Genomic DNA, 15,477 nt, shown 5'->3' on the forward strand with positions numbered 1-15,477 from the left:
TATTCTCGCCTACTAAATAGCTATTCTCTCCTTCTTCTTTATTGTAACAGAACCCGGAATTTCAGCTAAGCACATTGCTCAGCTGAGGCTGTTTTTCAGCCTCCCTTGCAGGTAAGGATGAGCATGTGACTAGGTAGTATATAAATATATATAATATGTAAATGGAGTGTTTTGTAGAACATCTCCATACCAAACCCACCCTCATTTCATGAAATGTAAATGTGATGCCTGGACCTTTAGCATCAGTCTTGACCGTCAGATCACCTTGAGGATGAATGCCAAGGCCGGAGATTAGTTAGAGCATATCCTCATGTTCCCTAAAGACATCATGGAGATGCCATGCCAATTCTGGCCTGCCCATGCCTGGCCTTCTTTTACATGAGCAAAAAATAAACTTCCACCTCCTTGAAGCCAGATGAATTTACTCCTCAGTGTCAGACATAGTACATTATGTTCAGTATCTTTTCATGAAATTGAGTTTAATTCCTCCTGCCTGACACTCTCTTGAGCCTTTTCTCTAATCTTCTTCCTTTAAAATTTAGCTTAAATTTCAACTTGTCTATAAAGCCTTCCCTAACCACCATTTTTTCCTATGGTGAATTTCAAATAATTAGCTCCTTTTAAAAGGCTTTTTATTATGGAAAATTTCAAGCATATAGAAGCATAGGATAATACAATGCAGATTTTTTTTTTTTGTACGGAAAGTGTTTCCCTGATGGTCACAGTAGTTGATTTAGCTTCACAAGCTGGGTTCCCACCCTCATTCTTCCATGTGTCTCCTTTCACAGTTTGGGGCTCAGATTAAGAGGAAGCCTCTTATAGATATTTACAAATAGCCAGTTGTAAATATTTTGGAAATATGCTACCATTTTATGCTAAAAAATATGTACATATATATATATATATATATATATATATATAAATACCAGATAATTTCTAGTATTCAATTTGATAGTACAGGAAAGTGATAGATTAGGTGAGACATTATGAACGTTTGTCCTAGTAAGCCAAACTGGGTGAGGACCAATCAAGTCTGCAGTACAAGAGTGATATTTTGGGAAATACTTATGGTGGTAAATATATACAGTTGGCATGATATTGTCAAGAGACCACAAGGAACAAAGTCAAAAGTCTGCTTTCAAGTCCTAAAGTGGCCACCTCACTTTCCTGGGCCTTTGTCTCCTCACCAATAAGATGAGAGGGCTGGACATAGCCATGGTTTATATCATGATTCTTGCTTTGCCAAAAGGCATTGCCAAGCAGAGAAAATCTTCAGTGATTCCAGCTCTCCTAATTCAACATTTATAAACCAGTGCGAGTCACTTGATCTTATTTGTAAAATGGAACCTTCAACCTAGCTGATTTCTAATGGCACTTTGAGATTTTACATTCTGTGGTTTCACCTAGTTTTGGATTTGTTAATGTTATTTTATGATTAAAGTCAAGAGAATGTAATTAGGCCAAAGGTTCTTTAATTTTTGTGTGCAAAAGAATAGCCTAATAAACTTCTTTAAAATGCAGGATCTGGGCCCAAGATCTAGAGAGTCTGACTCAGTTGGTCTGAAAGGTCTCTGCTTTTAGCAAGCACGCCCAGACATTCTAATGTTGAGTCTCCGTATTCCAAAACTTTGTTAGAAACCGCTATTAACACTTTTGTGCTGCATATTTTTCTTATGGATTTAGCCTTTGGTTAAATAACTTTCAGTCTGATTATGTATAAACTATATTGATACCTATAAAATATTATTTAGTTGCTTCCTTAAGATAGTGCCCCCTTAGTGTGGGGTACTCCCAGATTGGTCACTTGGAGCCACCCCAAATGGTGACTCTCATCACTGCACGTTCTACAAAAATTTTTTTAATTTTATTTTGAATAGATACTACATTTTCCTGGTTTAAAAATCAAGACAATATTAAAAGATATAACTTAGAAGTAATGCACTTATTCTCTGCCCTTTTGTCCCTTAATTCTCTTTTTTTGTGCAACGTTTCAAAGTTCCTTCATATTTGTCTTATAACAAAGCAAAGCTAGGGCAGGAGCTGCACCTTTTTTTTTTCCCAAGTTAATATGTCTTCAAAATCTTTCTTCATTAGTGCATAGAGATTGTTCTCCTGTTTTTAAAGTTACACAGCATTCCATTGTATGGGTATGACATAGCTTATTCAACCAGTCTTCTATCGATGAACACACTGGTTGTTCCAACATGTTTTTGCTGTTTCAAAGAATGCTGCAAGCAGTAACCTTTCAGTTAAACGTAGAGTTGACATATGATCTAGCATAGGCATATATGCAAGAGAACACATTCACACGAACACTTGTACACAAATATTCACAGCTGCATTATTCGTAACAGTCAAAAAGTGGAAACAACTCGAACATCCATCAGCTGATGAATAAATAGACAAAATGTGGTCTATCCATACAATGGAATGTTATTTAGCCATAAAAGGAATACTGCAACATGGATGAATCTTGAAAACATTACGCTAAGTAAAAGAAGCCAGTATAAAAGGACATATGTTGTATGATTCTATTTCTATGAAATGTGTAGAACAGGCAAATCCATAGAGACAAAGTAGATTAGTGGTTGCTGGGGTTTGCAGCGGCGGGGGGTGGGGGGACAGAAAGTGACAGCTAATGGGTGCAGCGCTATTTTAGAAGTGATGACAATGTTCTGGAATTAGACAGTGGTGATGATTGTATAAACTTGTGACTATACTAGAAATCACTGAATTATATGCTTTAAAATAGTGAATTTTAGGGCATGTAAATTATGTCAATTTTAAAAATAACTTTTTACATATCATTTCATATGAGGGTAAGTAATTTTACAGGATAAAATCCCAGAAGAATTAGTGGGTCAAAGGCCATATGTACTTTTCATTTGTAATTTTCATAATGTTTGCTGAATTTTTCTCCAGGTGTGTGTACGCCAGTTTATTCTCCCATCAATATGTACAAGAGGGCTTATTTCCCCATAGCCTTGCCAACAGAATGTGTTGTCAAAACTTTAGAGCTTTATCGCTCTGATAGATTTTTTTAAAATGGTATTTTGGTGTAGTTTTAATTTGCTGCTACCCATGAAGTTGAGTTACTGTGGGCTTTTTTTTTTTTTTTTTTTTTTGCTGTTTCCTACAAAACAAATCAAACTCATTGAAAATGCTTGCTTGTACTGCCATGCTTTGCTATGTAGGAATTTGTAATTCTTATGGCAGGAAAGAGTTTGCTGTTTCCAACCCTCTCAATCAACCCCAATTTCAGTTTCATCCTACAGTTCAGTATGTAATTATTCAAATTAGAGATGACTCTCTGGCAACAAACTGAACCTCTGCAGAAAATGAACCGACTGCCATAAAAGGAAAATAAAAGCTGAATTTTTAACCTTGGAATCTGAGCTTTTGAAAACCAAACAAAAGGCTGCAGCCTTTCCAAATTACTGATTACACAAAAATTTCTGAATCCTGACATCTGATTTCTCCTGATTTAAATAAATGAATTGTAGCTCTCTCTTCTAGGTAGAAAAATAGACATATAAACACTGTTCATTCCTTAAATTCATTTACTTGCATAGTTCCTTCTATCACTGAAGATTAAGCCTCCTCTTTAATAACTTGAGTTACAAAATGTGCCCATTTTCTGGGTGGAAAAACAAGTTCTGATGAGAATTCCCATGTTGAGACAAATTGCAAGCCTGCTTACCAATAATGCAGAACTATTTCAATTTTCAGTAGCCATACTCTAGACTCTACAATTTCAAAACAAATATTTTAATGTAGCCTCTTCAATAATTAAACTCATTTCTAAACAGATGTGTAATTTAAAAGTTTAGTTGTGTTTTCATACCCAATATTCCTCTTAGTTGCATTTTTCCCTACCCAGATCTGACGTCCTAAATCTCTGGGTCTTGGGAAAATTGTTCAAGATTGTAGAAACAGTGAAAGCCTCAGCTAGAATAATAGTGAGAGCTAATATTTATGGAGCAATTACTATGTATCAGGCTCAAAGTTCTAAGAACTTTATGTTAACTCGTTTAACTTTCACAGCAGCCTAGGAGGCATGGATTTGAATGATTCCCTTTCTTACAGATGGAGAAACCAAAGCACCTGGGAGTTAAGTGCCTTGCTAAAAAGCACACCCAGCTGGTAACCATTAGGGTTCCAACCTGGAAAGTCTGATTCCATTGCCCCTGCTCTAAATCTACCCTGTTTTAAACTTCAGGACAATCTGATCCAACAACAGCTTTAGAAGCAAACTGCCTGAGGCTCATAGAGGTGGTGTGCCTTGCGTGAACTCCAACTTCCTGTTCTTGGTACAATAGCCATAAGGGAGAGTGGAAAAAGTAATTTTCCTGTCAAATCTTCCATGGATTATAAATTAACCCAGTATGGCTGAATTCAGAGAAATGACAATATAGTTAGTTTAGGAAGCCATATATGTAAGTTTGCTGAATTTAGTAAATAAAAATACAGACAAAAGGGGTTAGGGTATAGCTCAGTGGTAGAGCGCATGCTTAACATTCATGAGGTCATGGGTTCCATCCCCAGTACCTCCATCAAATACAAAAAATAATAAATAAATAAACATAAAAAAACCAAAATAAAAAAAATGTTTAATACAGACATGGGATTAAAATTGAATTTCAGATCATTGATAAACAACTTTTAGTATATCCCATGCAATATTTAGGACATATTTATGCTAAAAGATTATTCATTGCTTATCCAAAATTCAGATTTAATGGGCATTCTGTATTTTATCCAGCACCCTTACATACAATAAAAGGTAAAGTATTAATGGTATGTTTTGAAGGAGTGAGGTGGTGTTAGTTTCCAAGTGCTTTTACTTCTTACTTTATCCAGTTCTATATCATTTGACTTATTTACAATTACTGAGATTCTCAAAACCTTTCCCCAAACCCTCAGCAGACCTCAGATAATGCCCAGGGTTGAACCAGTCTTAGACAGGGGTAACAGGATGACTATGATTTGCTGGATTTACTCCAGGTAAGCAAATACTTTAAAAAACATATCAGGGGTTATATTAATAATAATAAGTACTGCTAAAGCTAACAATTATTTTATACCAGGCACTGTTGTAAGAGCTCTAGATAAGTTAATTCATTAAATTCTTAAAAAAAAAAACCAAACCCTGGGAGGTAGGTAATATTATTATACCCATTTTACAGATGACAAAACTTGAATGGTAGTGAGAGTAAATAATTTATGAAAAATAATTTATTAGGCGCTGCACTGTCAAATATGGCAGCCATGAGCCACATGTGGTTATTTAAACTAAAAAGAATTACATTTTAAAAATTCAGTTCCATAATTGCATTAGCCATATTACTTTAGTGTACAAAGGCCATATGTGGCTTATGGCTACTATGTTCAATGGTGTACATAAAATGGTTTGATCATTACAGACGGGACCAGCTTCATGGACGTGCACAGGGCCCCAGGGTTAGAAGGTTCCATGTTTGGTTTAATGTTTTGCTGTTGCTATCTTGGAACTCTCAATAATTTTTAAACAAAAGGCCCAACATTTTCATTTGTACTGGGCTCGGCAAATTATGTAGCAACTCCTGATGGCAGAAAGTTGCATCGGACAAGACTGCTGTGCATCAGAGAAGTGAAGACAGGCTATAATTAGAATAGACCTTATTGAAGAAGGAAGATTTGAACTGCTCAGTGTTGCCAAGAGCTGGTTTCTCCAGCTTGGAGTAAAAACAATTTTCCAGCCTCCTCTTTCCCCAAAAGGCCAACCAGATAAAAATCTTTACACAGTATTTGTAATCTCCTGCAATATAGTTGGGTCCTGAGCCCCCTTGGAACTGCCTCTTAAACTGACCGGCTGCTCCCACCCCACCTCACCCCATGTCTATCCTGGAACTGACCCTAGAGGAAAATTTCCCAACAGTCACTCCTAAACAAACAAACAAACCAAACCAAACCAAACCAAACCAAACAAAAAAAAAAAAACTCCACCAAAAAACTAACTACAAAATCAGTGAACAAATTTTTCAAGCAGAAATAGTTCACATGTGAACACAGATATCACTTGAACCCAGCCTTCACATTGCCTGAATACTCCCAAATAAAGTGCCAGTGAGAGAGGCAAGCCCAAACCTAGATTCACAGTTGCAACAACCCAAACATGCTGACTTATCTTGACCACAACACCAAACCTTAATATTTCACCTTCCTGCACCACAAGGTTTTCACAGTTATGAGAGGTGGAATTCTGTGTTTTCCCCTATCCTAACATGCAAATTCTGTGCCAGTTTTTTCACTTGGCAGCATACTAAATAAACTTACCTGATTAGGGTGAGAAGAGCTTTTACAGAAGCAGGGAGTAACAGAGAGAGCGTAGCAGCAAAGAGAGATCTTTCTGAGGTGGTTTCTTTGAGGTTAGCAGTTAAGGAACTATCATTTGTCAAAGAGAACATAGGATTTCCAGATGTAAATCACTGGTTAATTTAGCTCAAGGGATATTAGGATATGAATCATGAAAACAGCAGAAGCTGTGTCCCTGAGAGGAAAACTCCAGGAGAATCATTACTAAGATTATAATGACAACCAAGTGGCAATTAGCTCCACTGGTTAAACTAATTAAATGAAAAAAAAATACTTTTAGAAAATAAAATTTCAGACGTTTAATAGTAAACCATTTTTACTACAGTTTCAGAATAGCTTTGAGAAGATATGAGCGCAATTTTGAGGATAGTTCTCTATATAACGAAGTGGTAAAAGTAGCAATAAATGGTGGAAAAACCACGTTAAAAACTGTGTGCAATTCACAAGTCCATGCTTTGTGTTCAGTATGCTAGAGGGTGCTCATGTTTGATGTCACAGTTGAGTCTTCATTAGACTGTTGCTCGTTTTGATCTTCTGTGACTGAATATTACAGAGCTTTTGGCTGGAGTTAGCCCGGAATATTTTTCCCACCCAAACTATTGAAATTTGTGCTATTTATCATTACTCAACAAAAATGAAAAAAGAATTACCTTATATCTTAATTATTTTGTACTTTCACAACTAAACTTTCACAACTAAACTAAACTAAAGTCGTTTATTTAAAATCTTTTAATATTTTGATTACCAGATTTTCACTTCCTTGACTTCTGGTGAGATTACGCATCTTTTATATATTCCTTTGAATCAAATCTTAAAAGATGAATCAGTGTTCAGCAGAGGGTAAAGTGTGAGCAAAAACATAGATCTATTAATTGCATAGTATCGGGGTGTTTTAGTGGGACTGAAATTGCTTTGTAAGTGGAAGAGTATGACATCAAGAAAAATGAGACAGCAAAGTAGACAGGTGTCAGATGACAAAGGGCCTAGAGTGCCACTTGTTTGGACTTCACACTGTTCCACACTGTAAACAGGGCTGCAAAAGGCCATAGCTTTCAGCTGTGAGAAGAATGGAACGAGGTGAAAGCACAGAGACTGAAAGGAGGAGAGCACATTGGAGAGAATCACAGTGGTTCACAGAGAGGGAGCAGTGGTCCGGAGGTGAGGAGAGGAGGGGCAGCTAGGAGAGGGCTGAGGAGGACAGAAACCATGGTACCACCTGCACATTGTCTGTGTGGACAGGAAAGTGGGAAGCCAGTAGGAGAGTCAGTTTTCCAACAAAAGTATTGATGTGAATGGTTTTCCAGGAACGTTCTGCTCTAGCAAAAAAAAAAAAAAAAAAAAAAAATGTTCCAGAGGGGTTCCGTTTAAACTTGTTAAATGTAATTTCAGTAAGGTTTGCTATGGAGATGAACATTTAAAAGAAAATCAGGAAACAGTGCACACTTACTTAAGGCAGAAGATATTTGTTGAAAAGAGCCAAAACTAAATGAGTCTGCAAGGAAAAAGAATGGAAAAATAAGAAGCCAAAAATATATTTTGTAAGTGGATAAAGGAAAGGAAAAGGAAAAGGAGGGCGGATGAAGATATGAAAGAAAAAAGGAGGGATTTTTATTTTTATCCATTTTTTTTACATTTACTTTTACATAAATGAACATTATGCTTTGAAAATATGGAGCAGTAAGTCATGGAAGAGAGTAAATTTTGAATCATATGTTTGATAAAAATCTCAAAGTGACTACAGCTACTAACTACTGCCTTGTTGAGTTCTGTTGAGAACGTGAATTTCACCAGGTAGCACTCTCTATCTCCTGATGTTATTTAACCTAAAAAAGAAATCATTATCTCTACTTTATAGAATGGAGTCTTCAGGCATGACAAAGGTTACTTGCACATGTTATCAGTTAGGTATTTGATTCTGTTAGTCATTTATTATTAGTCATTTATTTGACTGCTGGGATAATCTTCACAGGAGTTCTGAAATCCCCCAACATTCCAACTCTCTCCTGAACCAAATTTGCCCTCCTCAGAGTCTCCTTCTTAGACACAGCAATTATTGCAGCTATTTCTTTAAATTCGGACATGCCAATCTTTAGACAAATAATGATTTATTTTGGAATCAGTGACACTTTAAATGTGTGTCTATAAAAATCATCTTTGGTTGAAGGGGTCTGTGTAAAAACATATTGCTTTGCTATTCATAAAAACTGCTATGGAATAAATAAACAAATATTAACAGAGAAGGAATATATAATAGCGATGTTGGTTATTTCTGTCATTTTAATTAAGTAATTTAATTTTAGAAAATACAGAGAAGCACTGCTAAAGCCTGAATGTTTGTCCCCTCTCTCAAAATTCGTATGTTGAAATCCTGATGCCTGAGGTGATGGTATTAGGAGGTAGGGCCTTTAGGCGATGCTTAGGTCATGATAGTGGAGTCCTCATGACTAGGATTAGTGCTCATAAAAGAGGCACCAGACAGATCCTAGCCTCGTCCACCAAATAAAGACACAGCAAGGAGGCGCCAGCTATGAACCAGAAAGAGGGTTCTTACCAGAAGGTGGCCATACTAGTGCCTTGATCTTGGACTTCCAGCCTCCAGAACTGTAAGAAATAAATTTCTGTTTTTTATAAGCTACGTAGTCTGGATAATTTTTCATAGCAGCCCAAATGGACTAAGGCAAGCACCAAGAAAAAAAAATCATCTTCCATATTCCCACTAACCAGAACTAAACACTTTTGTCATATTAGCATTTTTTTCTAATATTTTAAAAGAAATATTAGTCTATTTTCATACTTACTATAGGAATTCACATAACAGAAATGCACAGATAAAAGTTCAAAAATCACTCCAAAGGTCCCACCCAGAAATAATTATTATTAGTTTTAGAATACTATTAGATATACCCTTCTAAGTATATACACAAAGAGGAATACTTTTATAAACATGGGATCACACTATTTATATTAAACATATTAAACTTAATCTTACATGAATGTAATAAAAGAAAAAGAAATTAAAGAGAAACAGAAGGAATTGTTGAACTTCAAATATTTCTCTACCACAAGATATATTATTTTCTAAAGCGTTCTAAATATTCTAAAATATTAAAATGCTAGATTCACTGTGCTTTAAAAAAAAAAAACAAGTTTCAATTGGATAGATCATCAATGACTCCCTGCTTTAAAAGGTGAGAACATTAGCATCATTGCACTCCTATCCATCTCTTTATCCTCCCCCTGTTCAAAACATTTACCTTCTATTGTATAATTTTAACTCTCATAATTTTTAGCTGGCACAGCTAATGTACTGAAAAGTCCTCTGTCTACACCTCTGCCATTCTCAGACAGCTGCTCCTGAAGACTCTCCCCCAACCATCAACTCCCAACCAGGACTTTCCACTGTGACCCCACATCAGCAGCTCTGGATGATCCTCTTCCTCCCGCCATCTCTCTAACACAAGAGAAAGGTAAGTGGAAAAAGGCCTGGAGAATAAACAACTCCAGAATTTCACTTAGCTTGTGGGGAGAGGGAAAGAAGCTGTGCATAAGTTTAATTCTCTATGATTTTTTTTTTCAATTTCTCAGAACGTTCCACTTCAAAAGATATTTCTTGATTTTTTTTAATAATTAAAAAAATTGAAGTATAGTTGATTTACAATGTTGTGTTAGTTTCTGGTGTACAGCATAGTGATTCAGTCATATATATATCTTTTTGTATTCTTTTTCATTATAGGTTATTACAAGCTATTGAATATAGATCCCTGTGCTATAAGTGGGATCTTTTTTGTTTATCTAGTGTTATAATTTTTATTACACTAGAGTTCTGTGGAATGACAGATGTGAACAGTAGAACTCAGATGATACAACTGGCTTCTGAGAACTTCCTGAGGAAGTGGGGGCAGGAGGTCCAGGGAGAATAGGGTCAAAGGAGTCGGGGGAAGGGTATTTTTGTGTTATTGTGCCAGGCAGAGGATGCACCCCCATCTCAGAGGACAGCTACCAGTCTCTACTCATCCCCAGAAATCTCAGTATATAAGCTAAACATCTGGCTTGACAGCAGGGAACATTCTTTTAATGGTAGTTCAGAGGAATTGCTGTGTTTGCAGCTGTTTCTCCTTGATAAAATAATTGTTGTTTCAAATAAGAAATTATTATGTAGAATCAGAAATGAATGAAAAGTGGTGTCTTATCACAGCTTGACTTAGTGGTAATAGTTTGGGGAAAGGAAAGTGTAACAATCAAAAGCGAGATCATTATAGATGGTGGATAAGCACTTTCCTAACAAGGAAAAGGGAACAATGCCAGGGAAATGTGACATGTGACCGAAGAGGCACGGGTCACATGTCAAATCAATGACTACACACATTTTCTCACCCTTTTTCATGGAAAACACTGGCACTTAAAGTGGGTATTTGGTAATCTGTTTTGCCCAGAATGAAAGCTCACTTGTTACTGGAAGGCACAGGGAAGCCTGTAGGAACAGCTATGTGTATGATTTCAAAATATTTCAAAGGTCTTGTGTCAAGTGTCAAGCTGTAATCTGCCTACAATTAACTATTAAAGAAAATCAGTAAATGAATGATGCATCTCTTTTTTTGCCTGTTTCTGCAAAAAGCTATTGAGAGAGTGCAAATGACTTAGGTCCGAGGGTAAGAAGGGAGTCTGGGGGACCTGAAAAGAAGAGTAGTTAAGTGATTTATCTAACTACCTAACAATAGGACCTATGAATTTTCAGTGCATAGACCATTTAGCGTTTTTACTATGGCCTGATTTCCCCTTCCCATGATACTTGGCCATGGTAAAAATGCTAAATGGGCTATACATTGAAAATTCATAGGCCCTATTGTTAGGTAGTTAGATAAGTGGGGGCACCGGGCAGGTAGGTGGAGGAGAGGGAGGATGGTCCGGAAGATGACGTTGTGCCCACCTCCAGCATAAAGGGACTTTACTTCTTCTAAATGAGTGCCAGCAAGAAACCGGTTAGAACCGGACAGCCTTGACTGCACAGTAGCAGGAAGGACTTAACCGGACATGACCCAATGTTCATTGTATTATAATTAACACTGCGGCTTAGCCCCCCACCATGGTTTTTTCTGTGTACACCATAGGTAAGGACATGTGCAAAAGGGGCCAAACATGACTAAGCATTCCAGGGACAAGAGCCTACAATCAGTCAAAATACCACCCCTAAGCGACAGTATAAGAGAAAGGGGAGACAAAAGCCGCCGCTTTTCCTCCCTTGGATCAGCCCACCTCCTGTTCTTGGAGGTGTCCTTTTCCTTTTTTAAATAAATATTTAAAAATCTTTCAGTACACAATGCACCATCTCCCGACTGTAAACTTATCTTTCAGATATGACAAGAACTGGGGACTTTACCTTTTGGGATAACACTGTGTTAAAGAGCAGAACAAGAGGAACTGGATAAGTACAGGGTAGCGAGAATCTCAGAACCCTGGAGCCCAGGTACTGACATGGCTTGTGTGTGTACTGTAAGCTGTTTCCAGGTGCTGATGTGGCTCCGCTGGCAAGGAGCACAGAACTCTCCGTAGGGTTCCTTTATCAGAGCCTCACTGAACCCAGAGAATTCCCTACCTTGTGTCTTCACCTTGCCGCATCCCAAAGAGGATCTAAAAGATGTCCCCAGAAGATCTTGCTCACTCAGTGTTATCTTTTGTTTATGCTGTTCACATTTCATTGTGATTTTTGATAAAATTTATGATAGAACAAATCAGTCTGTCGATTTCCATTCATTCCCAAATCCAGTCTTCTCAAACTTGGCCCTGAGACACCTCTTTCATATTTTTAGCTAGTGACCAGTATAGATTCAAAATAATATACAATCCTTATTTCATTTGTTAATAATCCTGTTTTGCCCTGTTCTTTCCTTGTTTTGGGCTTCTTGAGATTGCCAATTTATGGAATCCCAGGGTGTGGTCTTTAAAAACTGGAGGCACCTGTGCCCTCTCCCTCTTTCTGCAGCTGAAGAGAAAAGCAGATAGTATTTTGCATCATAAAATCACCTTGCAAAAGTTATTTCCATCAAAAGAATCTCTTCTCTTTCCTAAAGTTCCAGATAGTAGATATTTGAGGCTTCCAGGCTCTGTGGTCTTTGTTGTGACTACTCAATTCTGCTGCTGTAGCAAGAAAGCAGCCAAGTGAATGGGTGTAGCTGTGTTCCAACAGAACTTTATTTACAAAGACAGGAAGCTAGACCGGGCAGTCGCTTGCAGACCCTGTTAGCTGCCTACTCTTGTTAGACATTTGGTCTTGAGATTGTTGCAGTCCTTAATCCTTAAAAGGTTATAAACTATTGTCTTATTAATAATGTGTTGCCTTAGTAATAAATATTTAAATTGACATCCCTGGTTTCTAGAAGACATGAATACTTGTGAATTTTCTTTGTTGAACAGAGGATTTTTGGCCTTCCCTCTTTTTTCTCACGCATGAAGTTTCTCATGCATGCATGTATCACAGGTTAGGTTCTCTAGAAGCAAATAGTGAGGCAGAGCTTTGGAAGAAAGTTGTTTTATTAGGATCAATACAATACTTGTGAAAAGTAGGAAGGACACAGGACTGGGCAGAGAGAGAAAGAGAACTACTTTGTGGGTCCAAAAGCTTCATCTGATCTGGCACAGAACTCTGGGAGAACAAGACCCCAAATGGCGAAGACTTCATAACCCTACCTCCCTCAGTCACCAGATGCAGGCTGCCCCAGGAGGAGGGAGGCTTCGGGCAAAACAGCTCTCTGGAAAATGCTCATAGCTTAGAGGCTGCCTGCTGACTGCACTCCCAATTGCGGGGCATAAAGTCCTTTCTTGAAGAGTATCTTCATATCTGCCATACCAGCTCGATTTTTTATTTAAACAGAAAGTATGAGAGTGTATCTTACCTAAGTTAATACCAGTAATGGAGTAAGAACAGCTATAGAGCCACTGAGCGTGTTAATTTCATCCTCCTTATTCTGTTTCCACTTTTATATGTAGAAATATCTCTTAGTGGAGGGAAGAAAAGACTGTGGGATACTGACATTATGATGAAGAAATTTCTGGGCATTTTTTTCCTCCTCTATTTCTGCTCTTCCCTCCCCTACCTAGTTATCATTCACCTTCTGTTCTGCCTTCTTCCATTCTACCTCTTACCTTCTGGTTTCTCCATCTCTCTTTCACTGACTTAAATTCTATACAAGGTTGTTGAATAGCTTCATATATAAAGCAATACCTAGGGCTTGTGATGGAGAAAAATTTTACAAACTGCGCTCAAAATTTCCTTGTCTTTGACCACTATATATAATGCTGCTATGAGCATTCATGTACAAGTTTTTGCATGCATATATGTTTTTAATAATAATGCTTATATACCTATGAGTGAAATTGTTGATTTATGTAGTCACTCCATGTTTAGTCTTTTGAGTAACTGCCAAAATTTTTTCTAAAAACACTGCACCATTTTACATTCCCACCAGCAGTGTATGAGGTTTCCAATTTCTCCACATTCTCATCAATACTTGTCATTGTCATATTTTAAATTATATCCATCCTAGTGGGTCTGAAGTGGTATCTCATTGTGGTTTTGATTTACATTTCCCCAAGGACCAATGATGACCATCATTTCATGCCACAGTCCTCTTACTACATCTTTTTTTTAAAGTTATTTAGTGGATGCCCTGGAAATTACAATTAGTATATTAACTTGCAACCATTAAGTTTTTTTTAATAAAGTCTATTAATTTTTTTAATGGAGGTACTGGGACTTGAACCTAGGACCTCGTGCATGCTAAGCATGCACTCTACCACTGAGCTATACCCTCCCCCGCAACAATTAAGTTTAGATCAGTCGCAACTTAATTTTAGTAGTATATTGAGCAAAAACTTTGCCTCAATATAGCACCATTTCCATCTTCCTCCTTTGTGCTATTATTGTTACATGCATTACATGTTTATACATTATAAGCCTATGAACACAATTTTATAATTATTGCTTTATGCAACTATCTTTTAAATCAGAAGAAAAAAAGAGTTACTAACAAAAATACATTTATACAATCTTTTATATCTACGTGTGTAATAACCTTTACTGGCGCTTTTTATTTTTGGCGGGTAACTCTGAGTTACCACCTAGTGTCCTTTCATTTCAGCATGAACTCCCTGTAGTTTTTCTTGTCGGGCAAGTTTGCTAATGAGAAATCTGCTGCTTTGCTGGTTTTTTTAAAATTGGGAATGTCTGAATTTCTCCTTATTTTAGGCTGGCTGGATATGGAATTCTTGGTTGATAGTCTTTTTCTTTCAGCACTTTGAATATGTTATCACACTGTCTTCTGGCCTCTGTAGTTTCTGATAAGAAGTCAGCTGTAAATTTTATTGAGTATCCCTTGTATTTGTGAGTCATTTTTCTCTTGCTGCTTTCAGGATTCTCTCATTGTCTTTGGCTTTTGATGGTTTGCCTGTGATGTATCTAGGTTTGGAGCTCTTTAAATTTGTCCTACACATTGAACATCTTGGAGGTGTAGATTAATATCTTTTATCAAATTTGGTTTATTTTTGGCTATTATTTTGTTCTCTCTGCCTCTTTCTTTCCTCTCCTTCTGAGACTTTTCTTATGCACACATTGGTATGCTTTATGATGTTCTGAAGTTCCCTTAGGATCGTTCATTTTTATTTCTTTTTTTAAATTTTTAGCTGAAGTATAATCTACTTACAATACTGTATTAGGTGTACAAGATAGTGATTCAATATTTTTATACATTACAAAATGATCACAATTGTGTTGCCATTCAAAATTGTTACAATATTATTGACTACCTTTGTTATGCTGTAATTACATATCTGACATTCATTTCATCTGTTTGTTTTTATTCACTCATTTTACTTTCTATTCCTCAGACTAGATAACCTCAACTGACTCATTCGTCTCAATTCACTGATTCATTCTTTTGCCAGCTCAAATCTGCTGTTGAACCCACTGAGCATGATTAATAAACGTTATTTTATTTAAAAATATGAACATATATGTACCATACAAGCAGTGAATACTCGCTTTTTTCACATTGCCAAAAAATGTACCACTTACGAAAAAAAGGATATTTTAGGCCAAAAAGAAAATAACTGCAAGAGGTATAATTTGTA

Source organism: Camelus bactrianus, chromosome 3 (genome assembly GCF_048773025.1).
Source record: "Camelus bactrianus isolate YW-2024 breed Bactrian camel chromosome 3, ASM4877302v1, whole genome shotgun sequence".
Classification (NCBI taxonomy): domain Eukaryota; kingdom Metazoa; phylum Chordata; class Mammalia; order Artiodactyla; family Camelidae; genus Camelus; species Camelus bactrianus.